General features: G+C 48.1%; 1 protein-coding gene and 1 long non-coding RNA gene across 2 annotated transcripts in view; one reads left to right on the top strand and one right to left on the bottom strand.

Annotated features, from left to right (window-relative positions):
- DAW1 (dynein assembly factor with WD repeats 1) overlaps positions 1-10,149 on the bottom strand; it is a 46,503-nt gene extending 36,354 nt beyond the window's left edge. The window contains exon 1 of the mRNA XM_066345220.1: positions 10,050-10,149. The gene's annotated coding sequence lies outside the window, so the exon portion shown is untranslated. The remainder of the gene's footprint in view (positions 1-10,049) is intronic.
- The window catches only part of LOC136378559 (uncharacterized), a 510,347-nt gene that overhangs the window by 392,822 nt on the left and 100,779 nt on the right, over positions 1-16,746 (top strand). The gene's annotated exons all lie outside the window — the stretch shown is intronic.

The following is a 16,746-nucleotide window of genomic DNA, read 5'->3' as shown; positions in this document are numbered from 1 at the left end:
ATTAAAACTAGTTTACATTTCTTAAGACATAACTGCTTTCGCTGCAGTTCCAAATAAATTCATCGTCTTAAGAAGTGGCCTGTGAGAATTTGAAAGAGGGGAGAGGGTTCTATAGCTTATCAAGTCTGGAGATCATCCAGAGAAGGACTTGAACAAAGGGACCTGGGGGAGGGGACACGACACCACCTTCTGTACCTGGTACACAGTAGGTTCTCCATGCAGCCTTGATGCTTGAGGGTTGCAGGGTCCATTTGGAAGAGGAAGTAAGTGATTATGCGCAGACAGAGGTCAAGGCTCAGAAACCCAGACACATGGAGACAGATTGTATTTCCACGTGAAGACCTTTGTGTCCGTGTATCCAGTCAAGGACTCGGCTGTCTCCAAAAGTCCTGAGAATTTCCCAGTACAGGAAGCATTCCAGCTGAGAAGGAAGTCTGACCAGTTGCCAGGATTATGGTAGCACACAATGTTAAATTGGATGAGACACAGAACTAGATAAGAGATCTAATTTCTCTTATGATGATATGATTCCACAATTTTGTTCCGTCTGTGATTTCGCAAGAGAGTCGATGGGAATGGCGAGCAGCAGTGGGACTCACGGGAAGTCCTGATCCTGGACTTCTCATCGATGACCTTTAAACAAGTCACTCGTCTTTCTAACCCTTGGTTATTCATCAGCAAATCATTTTCTTTCATTCTGTTCAGCTCTAACGTACCACCCAACTAGGTCGTTCATGCTCTGGGCTTATCCTCGTCATTCCTTTCACCTGGTGAAAAGCTTCCCACACCACCTGTCCTGAAGCCTTACCAGGCTAGAATCACCTTCTCCTCACGCTCACGTCTGTTCATACCAGCTTACGAGGTGGGTGTGGGTTTTCCATCACAGGCTCTGAACGATGCCTACAGGGCCGTTCCTGCTTCAAGCCCCCATCCAGAAGTCCGTATCTGGCCACCCTCTGGTAAATGCACTTGAACCCGTGCCTTTGGGAAAGCTACAAAAGGTGTCACCTCTGGGTTGGAGGATTACATAAAGTGTCCCTTCACCCCTCCAGGGCCTCCAGGGCCAGGCTGAAGGGGGTACCCCCCGAGCTGGCTGACCCATACTGAGCAGGGCCCGGTTCCTTCTTACTCATCCTCCCTGGCAGGACTCCATGAGCTGCCCAGACGGCCCCCAAATCCAGCGGGCCGCCACAGTCCCCCACGTGTCCCCAGGGGGTTGCTGATCCTTGTCATCTTTTTCACCTTTACCTCTCTAAACTTCCCTATTTGCCATGAAAAGAACAACAACAATAAACTTTCTTTTTTTTTTGTATTTTTTTCTTTCTTTTTTTTTTTGTATTTTTATGAAGCTGGAAACGGGGAGAGACAGTCAGACAGACTCCCGCATGCACCCGACCGGGATCCACCCGGCACGCCCACCAGGGGTGACGCTCTGCCCACCAGGGGCGACGCTCTGCCCACCAGGGGGCAATGCTCTGCCCCTCCGGGGCATCGCTCTGCCGCGACCAGAGCCACTCTAGCGCCTGGGGCAGAGGCCAAGGAGCCATCCCCAGCGCCCGGGCCATCTTTGCTCCAATGGAGCCTTAGCTGCAGGAGGGGAAGAGAGAGACAGAGAGGAAGGAGGGGGGGGATGGAGAAGCAAATGGGCGCTTCTCCTATGTGCCCTGGCCGGGAATCAAACCCGGGTACCCCGCACGCCAGGCCGATGCTCTACCGCTGAGCCAACCGGCCAGGGCCAATAATAAAGTTTCTAAGTGCGTTCACTGACAAGCTTGCGAGCTGCTTGTCGGTGCAGAAGAAGTGGGTTAGGGAGAAGGCGGAGTCGCGTGTGTTGGGTTCAACTTGCCAAGAGTCGAACCTCTGATGCTGTTGGCGACTCTGTCTTTGTTAGGAACAGAGCATGGCCTGGGAAGGACACAAAAATGAGTCAGAAGAGTTTGAAGTTTGGACGTCATTCTGGCAAAGTCACTTTTGTGACCTCAGTTTCCCCTTCGTACGGTGGAGTCAACAATCGTGTCCGCCTCATGGGAGCTTTGTACAGCTGACACAGCATGAATATATGCAGTACACTGTAGACCCCTTGATATATCTACACACTTAAGGTTTTTCTTTTAAACATTATTATACTACAGTTATCTACCCCTATAACTGAATTATCTAACTCTGGAATACATAGATGCACAATATATCTAACTAGTTAAAATAAAATATCACTTCAAAGGATTTTTGCAAACAAGTTATGGTTTCTTAGCTGCTAAATAACCCATTTGGCAGTAGGGGGCAGCAGTACACACATATTTTATATATATGAACAGAAATACTTGCTACCTTTCAAAGCCCAGAGCTGGGGTCAGACAAAGGAGTTTAGGGTCTGTACAGAGTACTTGCCTTCTTCTGGCTTCCTGAAACTTGTCTTGGAAGGTCATTTCCCTGGTATACCCAAACAGTACATAAGACAGATTTTTGTGGGTTTTAACTTTTTATAATTTTGTAAGTATTTGTTGAGGTTTTGTTATTTGAAAGTGTCTTTCTCTTTGCTTTGAAAGAATATTCAAAATTGGTGAGCTAGATGCATTTATTGTTTTCTACTGCACTTAACTTTTTTTAAGATACTTTTTTATTTAGAAATTAAATTTAGGCCCTGGCCGGTTGGCTCAGCGGTAGAGCGTCGGCCTGGCATGCGGGAGACCCGAGTTTGATTCCCAGCCAGGGCACACAGGAGAAGCGCCCATTTGCTTCTCCACCTCCCCCCCCTCCTTCCTCTCTCTCTCTTACCCTCCCGCAGCCAAGGCTCCATTGGAGCAAAGATGGCCCGGGCGCTGGGGATGGCTCCTTGGCCTCTGCCCCAGGCGCTAGAGTGGCTCTGGTCGCGGCAGAGCGATGCCCCTGATGGGCAGAGCATCACCCCCTGGTGGGCGTGCCGGGTGGATCCAGGTCGGGCGCATGCGGGAGTCTGTCTGACTGTCTCTCCCCGTTTCCAGCTTCAGAAAAATACAAAAAAAAAAAAAAAAAGAAATTAAATTTAATGGGGTGACATCGCTCAATAAGAGTACATAGGCTTCATTCAGGGGACATCTCTGCAGCATTTAAACTGTTGATTGCTTTGTGTGCCCATCACCTAATAGCAAATCATCTTTCATCATCGAATAGCATTTAACTTTTTGTGTGAGCTACTACTGTGTTCTTCACCGTAATTTAATGTATTTGAAATAAATTTTCTTTTAAAAAAAGAGCACATTACTTTTTAAATATATAATAAAAGAGTGATATTTATAGGTTACAGAGCTATAAGAAATCAAACCATGCAATTTAAACAGCCATGCTAATGATCCACAAATTGCTAACAATGGGACAATGATAATTAACATTTACTGAGCACTAAGTGTGTGCTAGGCCCTGGGTTAAATGTGTCATACAAATTATTACCTGATTTAATCTTCACAAAACCTCCATGTAGTAACAACCATTATCCCCACTTAACAGACGATAAAACTGAGGCTCTGAGAAAATGAGATGACTTGAGCTCCCCTCTTCTCATTTATGGTCTATATATGGTGTGGCATACACACACACACACACACACACACACACACACACACATATATATATATAATTTATAATTTAACTGTAAGATGTTTATTGGCGGGGTGTTGATTTCCTTTTATTTTTTTTCATTACAATTGAAAGAATGTTATGTAAGTTTCAGGTGTTATGTTTGTGGCCTTTTTAAATAGTTCTTTTATTTAACCAACTTTTTGCTTGCCTTTTAGCCTAAATGTTTTTATTTAAAAAGAAAAACCCTAAAATTCTATTTTCTCCTACCTTTCCTTTTAAGACAGTAGTGTTTTCAGGTCGCTTGCAGACTTCAACTACGGTTTTCTCTGTGTAACACTCCGCGGAGATGAGTCCGCGCCGGCAGACAGCACGTGGTCTCTGCAGGAGTCACTGTCGAGTAGAACAAACCAAGACGGTGACAACTTGGCTGCTGCTAAGCCGGGATTTTGACTTCACACGTGTTTATCGAACTGAACACATGGGTGCCGAGAAGTAATATTTTAAAATGAAGACAAAGAAAGTCAAACTGCCCTTATTCTGTTTTGTTTTCCATGGGAATGTATGCAATGATACTTTCAAAAATAGAAACTTTTGAGACTTACGATGCTGTTCTTGTTGCCGTAGCTGCTGTTACCCTTCTTCCGGGGGCTTAAACCCCCTGGGTTACCTGGCATCTCCCTGTGGCCTCATTTGTGGGCAATTACAGGAAGATGCAGGTGAGCGTACCTCAGCTGCTCTGCCATGAGTGGGGTTCCAAACCTTTTTTCCCTCCGTCCTCTTTCTCAGACCTGGTTGGCGCTCCCCTTCCTTCGCGAAGCTTCTATGGCTTCTCCCTGCCTTTCTGACCTCCTTCGCCCTCTCTCCTGTTTCGGTCCTATTGCCGCCTCCAGTTGGGCCTATGTCACAGCATCCTTTCCCCAAACCAGCTCCTCTTCAGAGCTCCTGGGCTTTCCTCTCTCTTCCCAGTCCAGCAGCTGGTAAGGATCTTTCATTTCCAGAACTCGTACACTGGCTCACGCAGCTGCACGGCATCCCCTGGGAGGCGTCCGGGTGCTTGCTGGAGACCGCGGCCGTCCTCACGGCTCAGCCTCCAAGCGGCCCTCAGCTCCCCTCAAGCGCGGGGGCCATGCTGCCTGCAAGCAGAATTCATGTCACGGGCCACAGTTTGCTGCAGCTGCCAAGTTCAGTCACTCTGTCACGGAAGCAGTGTAGTTTTTTCTGTTTGTTTGCAGCAGCAGCAGATTCAACACAACTCCTCACAGCTGGTGTGTAGGGTCGTGGATGCGGGAAAGAAGAGTGCGTGTCACCAGAAGGCCTGCAGTGTGGAGGCCCCGTCGCCTTCCCATTGTGTGCAGGCGTCCTGCTTGCCCGCTCCCTGCTCATGGCTCAGCTGGCCACCAGCTTGGCTGACCAGCTCTGCGGCGTGGTTTTGAAACACCGACCTGGAATTTTTTGCTCAAAATCTGTTCTTTTAGTCCTACAGTGACTTGGACAACTTTTTATTTCCTGTCTGAATCATTGTTGTTGAAAATAAAGTTCTGCCCAATCACTAATTAGTAAGAGAAGCGACTGGACTCAGCAAACTCTCAACCATAGGAGTCTGGAGTGCTGTCTGACACGTTTGGGTCAGTGACCCTTGCAGGATGAGATACTGAGAGTCCATGGCCTGCAGGGATTCTGATTAGCTCGTCAACCCACAGGAGTTCATGCTTCCTCACGAGGTGAGAGTGCCACGCTGATACGATGAAACGAGCAAGAATTAGCAGGGTCCCTTAGCATGACCCACGGATGCAAGCAGTTCAAAGATAAATTCCATGAAACTCAAGGGTCTGCCATCTTGCAGATGTTTCCAAGAGATAAACGCTCTTGAGCGTGTTAAGATTTATACTTCAAAAAAGAAAAATAAGATGCTTCCCTCTGTATCCCATCTAATGAGGAGCAAAAAGATCTTGGTGGGAATGTTAGAACACTCTGAATTGAAGGCCCCCACTGACTTTCTGAGTAACCTCTAAGGTGAGCCCATTTTGAGTGGGATTTGGCATAAGGAAGGTTCTCAGTCTGTCCCGGCTACAGTGGAAATAGCTCCACCACTGGGCTGCTCACAATGCGGTGTAGAGCCTTAAAGGAATTTGAAGGAAGGATCACAACTCAAAACCCTGGGTTTTGAAGCAAACCATGCCCTCTTCCTTCAGTAAATCTTCTTTTGAAAAATAGTTTTGGGCCCTGGCCGGTTGGCTCAGAGTTAGAGTGTCGGCCTGGTGTGCGGGGGACCAGGGTTCGATTCCCGGCCAGGGCACATAGGAGAAACGCTCATTTGCTTCTCCACCCCCCCCCCTTCCTCTTTGTCTCTCTCTTCCCCTCCCGCAGCCAAGGCTCCATTGGAGCAAAGATGGCCCGGGCGCTGGGGATGGCTCCTTGGCCTCTGCCCCAGGCGCTAGAGTGGCTCTGGTCGTGGCAGAGCAACGCCCCGGAGGGGCAGAGCATCGCCCCCTGGTGGGCAGAGCGTCGCCCCTAGTGGGTGTGTCGGGTGGATCCCAGTTGGGTGCATGCGGGAGTCTGTCTGACTGTCTCTCCCCGTTTCCAGATTCAGAAAAAAAAAAAAGAAAAAAGAAAAATAGTTTTGGGTCTGCTTTAGGGCCCTGGTCGCATCTCCACACCTGACCCAAGGACCATCTGGCCTTGTCAATGAAGTTGTCCATCCTGAACTGGGTGTTGTCTGGCTCAGTAAGCTGTAACGTCAGGCGTAACCTGCAACACGCTGTCAACGGGAGGGGGCACCATTTAGAGGTGCAGCAGATCCTGAGGGCATAAATCACTTGTATGAGCACAGATTATACCCCCTCCCCGCCACACACCTGCTGTGCCTACCTGCCGCCAACTCCTATAGTCTCATGGGAGCTCCCCACAGTGGGCTGAGGAAGAAAAAAATTCCAAATATATATAACTTAAGCATGGCTTCACAAGCTGGCAGTGGACTGCTGCGAAGTTAGTTCGGCAGTCAGAGGTGGCCCTCAAGGTCTGGGAGACTAGAGCACCGTGCTCAGGGTAGCCTCAGAGCAGCCCGTCTCAAAGTCCACTTAGAGTGGGCAAGATGGCCCAGTGTGAGTAACCGCTATAATTTAGACCAATGTTCAGGGAATTGGAAGGGGAGAAAATGGAATTTGGTGACAAGGACGTCTAGAGAAGACAAGGTGGAGGGAATTCTGAGAACGGGGCCACATTGTGAGAATATTTATGCCCCATATAAAAACACTTACCAAAGGTGCCCACTGGAGTGAAGTTTCTCTGCTCAAGAGCAGAAAGGAAGCCCACACTGGAGCCGTCAGTGAGCTCCCCCAGCCCTCCTGATTACTCATGGGATTCGTGACTGAGGAGGCTGAGAAGGCAGGGCTGAAGCCGAGGCGTGATCAGCGAGGACTACTTCCCCAGGGCCGGCCCGCCTACCGCCACAGAGAAGGGTCCAGACCACCCACACAGCAGCTGCCCTGGACTCATGTTCTTGTGCTGCTCCCTGGGGGACCAGATGACACCATCAGAAGGTGGCCTCTATGGGAACGGCTCCATCCGTGGAGAAAGACATGTATGCCGAGTAAAAAGTTTCCTTCTCCGCCTACCAGTCTCTTTCTTGCAGCACAATCTGCTCTACCTATTGCTATAGGCTGCACGTGTGTCTCCCCTCACCCCCACCCCAAATCCATATGCTAAAATCCTAAAGCCCAATGTGATGGTATTAATCTTTGGGAGGTGAGCAGGTCACAAGGGTGGAGCTCTCATGAATGGGATTAAAGCCTTTATAAAAGAGGCCCAAGAGAGAGCTCCTAGCCTCTTCGCCCATGTGAAGATATGTCTGAAACCTGGAAGAGGGTCTTTACTCAACCATGCTGGCACCCTGATCTCAGACTTTTAAGTTCCAGAACGCTGAGAAATAAATCTTTATTGTGTATGAGCCGCCCGGTCTGCGGTATTTGGTTACAGCAGACTGAGACAAGCATCATCACGATATCCAAACAGTGTTGCTTCTGAACGAGGACTCGTGTCCATGCACAAGAACGGGGGGTCCTTGCTCTTCCCACAGTCTCGCAGTGGAGCACTCAGTTCCAGGGCCGGCAGGAAACCACCCGTGATGAGATGGGCGTGTTGGCCCTGCTGCTGCTCTCTGCTGTGAACCAGCAGCCACAGTAGGTACCAATGCTCTCGCAGTCAGAACGGACTGATCTGAGGTCCAAACATGGAAACGCAGTGGCATCTCTCAACATTCCACCCGTATAATTCATCCACAAAAGTCTGACTATCCTTTCAACTTCGGTTCTGCTGGTTTAGAAGTCTGAGGTTCCAAAGACAAAGTTATTCCACCGATAAACACCGTTATGTTCCCATAGCTAAGAAACTGCCCTTTGCTCATGATAGCTTTTTTGCATCTCTGAGTAAATAGGGGATAAAAAAAAATAAAGAAAAAATAAAAAGATGGTTATTACATTGACCAGGGAGGTTGGATTGGTTATCAAGGAGAAATGGAGTTTCTGTTAAATTAGGCAGACTATGGAAGAAGAATCCTCAAACCAAGAAATCAGTGAAGCCCTAGCCGGTTGGCTCAGCGGTAAAGCATCGGCCTAGCGTGCGGAGGACCCGGGTTCGATTCCCGGCCAGGGCACACAGGAGAAGCGCCCATTTGCTTCTCCACCCCTCCGCCGCGCTTTCCTCTCTGTCTCTCTCTTCCCCTCCCGCAGCCAAGGCTCCATTGGAGCAAAGGTGGCCCGGGCGCTGGCTCTGTGGCCTCTGCCTCAGGCACTAGAGTGGCTCTGGTCGCAACATGGCGACGCCCAGGATGGGCAGAGCATCACCCCCTGGTGGGCAGAGCGTCGCCCCATGGTGGGCGTGCCGGGTGGATCCCGGTCGGGCGCATGCGGGAGTCTGTCTGACTGTGTCTCCCTGTTTCCAGCTTCAGAAAAATGAAAAAAAAAAAAAAAGAAAAGAAAGAAATCAGTGAAGACCAGAGAAAGCAACATAACAAGGACCTCCCTAAAATCCATGCCGTTCCGAAATGAAGGTCTGTGTTGGTCTCTGAATAAAGAAACCTACCCTGCTGGGCTGGCTGAAGGCAAAGGGCGCAGAGAAGTAATTGGCAGTGAAGGAAGGGAGATAGAAATAGCAAATACTAAATAAAGCCTCATGATCTGTCCCAGCTAACATATTTCTTCTCTTTGTGCTGTGTCCTAATTTTGTCTTCTCTCTCCCTTTTCCCTGTTACTCTACAGAGGGTTTGTCCATCATTTGTCCACAGGTTCTACTGTAACAATAGAAGATTTTAATTAAACTAAAGGAGCAAAGAACAACACCCAGAAATGGATGTTGCAACTGATGACAATTTGGGTCTCTGCTTTGGGGACAAAGCTGAATGTATTCTCATTTGCATGAGGGGTGATTTTATTACAATAATAAGAGCATTTTCTGTGTGTGCTTGTTGTGGTGGTTTGAAAGTTAAGTCCTGGAATAGGGACGTTGATGGTCACCAAGTAGCCAAAGGTGCGTCTGGACACTGACCTCCCCAAGTCCATTGCAAACCTCTTGAATTGGGACTTCATTCAAGCTGGAGGCTGAGAAAGCAAAGACGATGTTTTGCAGACATCCTTCCAGCTCGGGTTGCTCACGTGACCTTGCCACCCTAGACCTCTCTAAAGTAGAACAAGGGAGGAGGGTCTTTAAGCCCAGATTTGGGCTCTGTTTTCAGCTGCAATTGAAATTTCAAGGGCGTGAAAGTCAGAAAGATGGGCGCTTGAATCCCTACTCTGCTCCCAGATCTTACGAGAATGTGGGCAATTCCCTGACCTTTTCAGAGCTGAGCCTCTGCATTCCATGGGTGTGACAATCCCTCTGTGGAAAAATTATCACAAGAAATACGTGAGATCGTGAGTGTCAGCCACCTAATGGAACACCTGGCACACGGCACCAAGCGTTGGTTCCTCGTCCCTTAACAATGGACAGATCTGTCTGGCAGCTTGTCAATTAATCATATCTTTTCCAGAAATACGATGAGTAAAAAAAATATGCTATATTGCAGGAATGATAATAAAAGAATTTATGATATTATCCAATGGGGCACGAAGCCAGGGGAACTACCACTAAAACTAGGATCTGATTTCTCTTTAGAGGTAGGACATGCTCTGGGCAAAGCCCTCTTTGGAATCGAGGGCCAGTAACCCCCGCAAACTCCCGGACTCCATCACGCCTTCCCCGGGTGTTGGTAAGCAGCTGACAGGTGGCAGGACCAGGCTTTTGTCCAGCCCCTGCTTCCTCTGCCACCTTGGGCTAGTTCTCTTTTTGAAGCAGGAAGTGTGCTCGTTAACACGCAGCAATTGCCTAGAGTGTTCTCTCTTTTTTTTTTAAAGTACTTTCCCAGTTAAAATTCCTAAAATATGTTATTACATGCTCTCCACTTTCATGTTAAAACAGAACTATTTGAATGGCTTCTTCTTAAAATTCACCCGTGACCTAACCTTTGTACAGGTAGAAAGAATAAAAATCCACACTGTGTTTCTCCACAGAGGAAAGCACCCCCTCTTGAAACAAAGCAGCAAAGGTGGCTTTCGGGGCTGCCTGTCCTGCTGAGCGTATTGTTCTAGAAATGCCCAGTGCCTGGTCACCCGGAGCGGAACAAGCGAGCTATTCATTAGCCAGTAGCAAAATAGACAACGCGTGATGTGTTTTCTGGTATGAACTGTTCAGGACTTTCCAGCACGCGGTGGAAGGAGGAAGTTCACCTTTGAGAACTGGTTTAGAGACGAGAAGGAAATCATTTCCCTTTAGTACAATATTTCACGAGCCTGATAAAAGTTCTGTGCGATACTGAAGTATTTGCTCACTACATTCAGTCGGTTCCTCTCGCATAACCGGGAATAGAACAATGAACGGAGGTTTAGGTAGGTACCTGTGTACATAGAGCACTGAGATATTGTTAACAGATGTGTTCATGTCGCCCACTTACTAACGAATGACAAGAAAGGGGTTCAGGGAAGAGTAGGAGAGAAAAGAGAGAAAAACTATAGCTGAGACAGATGGTCAAAGAGGAGGAAAAAGGAGACATTAAGCGAGTGGGAGGAAAGGAGAGGGCATACGAACAAAAGGAGAGAGAGAGGGGTTAGCTCTAAAGTAGGAAACGCAATGCTAAGTCATCTGAGTCTGACTTCCCGGTCCTGGGAGCAAGTGGTCGCAAACGCAGGAGAGAAGCTGATTGCTTCTCTTCCCTCCCCACCTGCTGAGCCTGTGTGCATGCCCCTGTACCCCTCACGCCTGGCCCAAGGACAGCAAACCTTCATTCCGTATTCCTTGCTCAGAGCCTGAGCCAACATCCCAGAACCACAGAAGGTCAGTTGTCAAGACCTCACAAGCTTCCCGCCTCCGTGGAGTCGTTCATTGTTCAGCCTGCCTGGGTTCTCCCGAGTACTGGAGGACACACCTCTCGAGGCAGATAGGAGCAGCCTTCTCCTAACGAGAACTCCTCAGTCCACCCGCCACCCTGGAGACAGGACCCGGCGAGTCTAGTCCACCTTCCACAGGACAGGCCAGCAGGACCCCAGTGTCCTTCAGGGCCACCTTGACATCCTGCTGGCTCCTCACACCACCGATTCCAACCCCCCTTCATCGTGACCTTGAGAACATTTCCCTCTTCTCTCTTCTCCGTGGTACGGCCTGCGCAACACCAAGGCACGGGCCATTTACTGCCCTTTGTCTAGAGACCACAGGCCAGTCGCACACCTTCCATTCAAGCGACTTTCCCTTGCGAGTGGACGGATCACCCCTGAAGCAGCTCACATGCCTCACGTCGAAGACAGTGGCCTCCCCTTTCTCTGGCTGCAAAGCTCTGGGTAGCTGTTGGAACAGGATAAGAAAGTTCGTCTTTGACCAACTCTCAGCTTCCTTCACGCACCACTTTTCCTTCCCACAGGGGACGTTCCCAAGGGCTCTTTTCCTCCAGAGCTTGCCATGAGCGAGCATCGCCTCGACCTCGCTCTGACTGCCACATTGGTGCAAGCCGCGGCATTCGCCACCGTCCTTGACCATCTTCCTCCGAACCCTGCCCCGGCCCAAATTCTCCCTCCTGTGCAGCGTTCCGGGGGGGTGGGGGGTGGGGGGGGCAGGTGCCGGCCAGGCCACACCGTGACCCACCTGCGTGAGTTTAGGCAACTGAGCTAACCTTGACTCCCTCTCTTGTAAAACAGAGATGTCAGGCTCCTGATGTCCTTGGGGGACCGGGCAGTGCCTGCAAACCTCCAGAGAAGGACAAGCCTTCAGGCAGGGCCTGGGAAACGCTAACTGCCCTTCCAACACCCCCTCTGGCTCTGCCTCCTAAGGAAGCACACGTGACTTGTAGAGTCACCCCGAGGGCTGGCTGACTGTTGGCTTCAGGGTCATGTGCAGGATTCCTTAATGGCGGCCTCCTAGAATAGTAGGCAACATTATGTGGGATACAGGCATGTTTTTCCCTGTGATTCTCAACCTTGGCTGCACATGAGACTCACCCAGGAAAACTTTTGAAACTGCTGGTGCCCTGGCTGCCTCCTCTACCACCCTTTCCGGTGTGAGTGGTCTGGGTGAGGCCTAGGTATTGCTCCCCAAGTAAATCCACTGGGTAGCCATGGGTGACGGTCCCTGACGCACAGCAAGGCTCCTAATGAGGGTGGGCATTGGACCACAGAAACACTAGCCCCTCCACCTGAAGTGGGACCACCTGCGTATACATTTCCAAAGCTACACAGGGAATTCTGATGTGCTGTGGAGAACCACCAGCCCCCACATTTTGGGCAGCTTTCCAAGCGGAGACAGGCCAGTTGTCAAACAGTTGTCTGAGATGTGACATCTATTGGGGGTGACATTTCCCCTGGTCCAGACTTCTCTCACCTGGCCCCAGAGGCTGGTACCCAGCTCCAGGGTCAGTCCTGGGTAGAAGCAGCAAAGGCCTTCCCTTCCTAATCCGGCAAATCACCCCCAGAGCAGCTTTGTCCCTGAGAATAGGAAGCGCAGGAGAAATGGCTGGCGTAGCATTTCTTTCTCTTTATCCAGAACACTTTACATGGAGTGAAAGTTTGTGTCTATTTCTGTCAACATATGCATGTGAGAACAGATTTTCAACAATAACTGATCCAAATTAAATGTAGGTTGAAGTAGGATATTGTCACTTCGTTTCACACCACACCAAATATAGATGTGCAAATCGACAAGCCTGCATAATAAAAAATGATACATTCAAACAAAGTCAAATAAACTGTTGCATTTTATTTCTTTTTTATCATTCTACAGTCTTTAACATAGTCTCCTTTTTAGAAAACACCTTTAGATGATCAGCACAGCATTCCCCTGCTTCTTCAAGGTGAGTTTCTATTATTTCGAAAGTGCTCTTCCCATAGGTGTGGTGTGAAAATGTCTTTTTTTTTTTTAAGGAAATGATAGAGTATTTGTTTATTCATTTGTTTTTAATGACTTGGCTTTGAAAACTTAGAACTGGTGACTCTATGTTGGTCAATCTCCCTTCACTGTGAGCCTCCCACCCCCTTTTTTTTTACAACCGATCTGTGAAACCACAGAGTCTGGGAACCAGGACATTTCTGCAAAGTGCTTTCCAGCGTCCTTAATTAAAATGCAAACATACAAAGTATGCAAAGTACTTAAACAACATGCAAATATACAAAGCACTTAACCAATATATAAATATAGAAAGTATAAGGACTTAAACACTATACAAATAACAGGTGTGGGGTGAGATGGGGTGGGGCTCCACCCCCACCTAGTAAGTGACTATCTCTAACGTATTGGCACCTTCCCTGACGCCCCAGATGTTTCTGGTCTATGGAAATCTGACAATAAAGTAGAGGCATTGCATTTTTTAAAGGGTCATGCACTTATTCAGGTGGATCTATAGCTAGCAATGCACCATGATGGAAAGAGGAAAATATAAGTATTGCTGAAAAAGGGAATTAGCGAATTTGATAGGTTGCTCTTTTGGAATGATGGACAAAGAAGGAAAGAAGATTTGGATGGATGGATAAACAGAACAGACGAATGGGGGGAAAGATAGTAGTGGGCTAAATGATGGCGAAAGAAACGGGGGACCGAAACAGGAAGACTAGAAAGACTTGGGAAGAGGGAGATCCCAGTGCAACGGGGAGAAAGAGGAAGGGATGAGAGAGCGCGTAGATAGCTTCAAGCGAAGAATGCTGAGTTATTCTCTGAGCCTCCATAATTGCTCAGAGGAGAAAATATGTCACAACCTTAATGTAAGAGCTCTAAGTGATTTAAGTCAACACTCAGGGCGAAGAGGGCTCTGCAAGGAAGTCTTCTTAGAAGCCTGTGAAATCCCCCTTTCTTCCCAGCCCCGTGCGTGCGGAGTCAGAGTGCAGGGGCTTTAAAATGGGCTCAAGCAGTTTTTGTTAGCATCTCCAAAGAGGTAGAAAAGAAACTAAATATAGAAAATAGTGCAAAATATGAATATGTTTAAAAGAGGGTGGTTTTCAGGTTTCCGTTTTAAAAAGAAAAAAGAAAGAAAGGGTCTGACCCAGTTTTCAACTAGGTCAAGATGTGGTAGACTGAGTTAAATCGTGAAAGGCACAAATTACCCTAGAGCAGTGGGCGGCAGGCTGCAGCTTGAGAGCCACACACGGCTCTTTGGCCCCTTGAGCGTGTGGCTCTTCCACAAAATACCACCAGCCGGTGTGCAAGTACGCGCAGGGGGTGTAGTGAGCTTGTGGCTCCCTTTCCCCCTTCCTCCCTCCCCTTCACCCCTCCCTCCCTCTCTCTTCTTCCCCCCTCCCCTCTCCTTTCCAAGGTAATCACAGCCTCAGCTTTCACATTCTTCATTTCTCAGGTGGAGAAAACAAGGCCCAGAGAGGTTGGGAACCAGCCAATCTCAAGACTAGTGGGAACCACAGAATACTTCTGCTTGCAGTGCTTGGCAAACCACGGCTGGCGAGCCACACGCGGCTCTTTGGCCCCTTGAGTGTGGCTCTACCACAAAGTACCACGTGTGGGCGCGTGCGGGGGGGGGGGGGGGGTCTCCGCTCAGGCTCCGGGAGACGCCAGGCGGGGGAGCCCCGAGATTCATGCAGGAGTTGAGTGAGCATGTGGCTCGCCAGCTGCGGTTTGCCGACCTCTGCCCTAGAGTGGAGGAAGGTTCTGGTGAGGTCACTTCCTCCCGGTTCCTTCAGCTGGAGCGGAGCCTGCCTTTCCACTTGAGGGAGTGCCGCAGCCGGAGGGAAAGTGAGCTCATGGTTCTAACATCCCTCGACGTTACTGTCCTCCTCTCCCTCCCAAATGCCACCAGGCTCCCTGTTCTTTCCTGTAATGGTTAGTTTTCCCTATTTGGGGGGTCATCTGTGGCTTTTGACATCTTTTCTGTCCCCCTTTTCCTTTATTTTTAGCAAAGATGCAAAGAGACCTCACATTTTTAAAAAAATCTAATCATTTATACCCTTTTCTTCTTCTTCTTCAATATTTTCATCTGCATCCTAACTCTAAAATATGTGGTTGTTTTTGGTTTTTTTTTTTTTACTTTGGCTCATTATTTCTCTTAGGATCTTAATGATTAAAATAGTTTGTGTCACGCTTGTTTCTTTCCTAAAGGATTTCCCATTACTCGATTGTGCTGATATTTGAAATATGAGCCCTTTTGATTTCCTATAAATGTTTGTTCTCTTAAAAATGAGCTTTATTTTATTCTTGCCACGTTCCTGTTAGACATTTCTCCTCCATTTCTCTTTGTTTCTGCTGAAACTTTGTTTTTCCTTTCTCTCTCATTTATCTTCCCTCTTCCCTCGCCTGAAGGGAGACGGTTTTATCAACCCAGGTTTTAAGGTCTTTTTTTTTTTTTTTTAATTATTTTATTTTCCAATGACGGTTAAAATTCACGATTATTTTGTATTAGTTTCAGGCATACAGCCCAGTGGTCAGACAATCACATGCTTTACAGAGTGGCCCCCCTAGTATTCCCAGCCCCCACCTGGGACCACACGCAGTTATTACAGTATGATCGACCATATTCCCCTACGGGGCCCTTCACACTCACACGGCTACTTTGTAACTACCAATTTGTACTTCCTAATCTCGTCACCTGTTTCACCCAGCCCCTGACGCCTCCCCTCCGGCAACCATCAGACTGTGCTCTGCATCTGTAAGTCTGTTTCTATTTTGTTTGTTCGCTTTTTTTTTTATTCTTCAGATTCCACATATACATGAAACCATGTGGTATTTGTCTTTCGCTGTCTGATTTCACTTAGTGTAATAATACCCTCTAGATCCATCCATGCTGTCACCAATGTTAAGCTTTCATTCTTTTTTCTGGCTGAGCAATAGTTGATGGTGCAAATGTACTACTGCTTTTTTTTATCCAGTCATCCATTCGTGGGCACTTGGGCTGCTTCCACATCTTGCCTATTGTAAGAAATACTGCAATGAGCATAAGGGTACCGATATCTTTTCAAATTAGTGACTTGGGTTCCTCCAAATCTATACCCAGAAATGGAATTGCTGGGTCACAAGACAGTTCCGTTTTTAATTTTTTAGGGGCCTTGCAGACTGTTCCCCACAGCGGCTGCCCCAGGCTGCACTCCAACCAGCAGCACACCAGGGCTCTCGAAGGTCTTCTTTGCTTCTTACTTTTTCTCACTGCAGCTCTTCCTTTTATTTTTAGTTTTATCTCTTTAAGATCTATATCTACATTACTCCCAGCTCATTCACTCTCCTCTCTTCTTTGTGTCTAGACCTCAGCTCTCCCTTCTAAATTCTCCTTTGTCTCCTCTTCTTTTCTTTAGGTCTTCCTGTTCTTGCTTCATAACAAAAATGTCCTACCTTCAGAAAGGCTCCTGCTAAATTCCCTAGACACAAACTGGGCGCCTCCAGGCCTCCGACCTGCCTGCCAGCCCCTTCCTGATCCCCTCCCGCCCGAGCCTGGAGCCCCGGGCATCGAGGCTGAGTCACGCCCCTGCCTAGAATTCTCTTCCCCTTCCTCTTCTTATCCACCACTGTTCCTCCCAGATCGTCCAGGCTGCACCTTCCCCCGACCATGGGCCTAAGTAGTCAAATATTATCCATATTTCTATCACCCAATAGGGTTAAACCCTTTATCAATCAAACGTCAAGGTGGGATTGTAAATTTAGCCTTTAAAAAAAAAGATTTTAAAGATTTTTTTAAATGTCAGAGATAGC

The sequence above is a fragment of the Saccopteryx leptura genome, chromosome 7, assembly GCF_036850995.1.
Source record: "Saccopteryx leptura isolate mSacLep1 chromosome 7, mSacLep1_pri_phased_curated, whole genome shotgun sequence".
NCBI lineage: Eukaryota > Metazoa > Chordata > Mammalia > Chiroptera > Emballonuridae > Saccopteryx > Saccopteryx leptura.
Note: the sequence above shows the minus strand (reverse complement) of the source record. Positions and strands in the feature narration are given on the sequence as shown.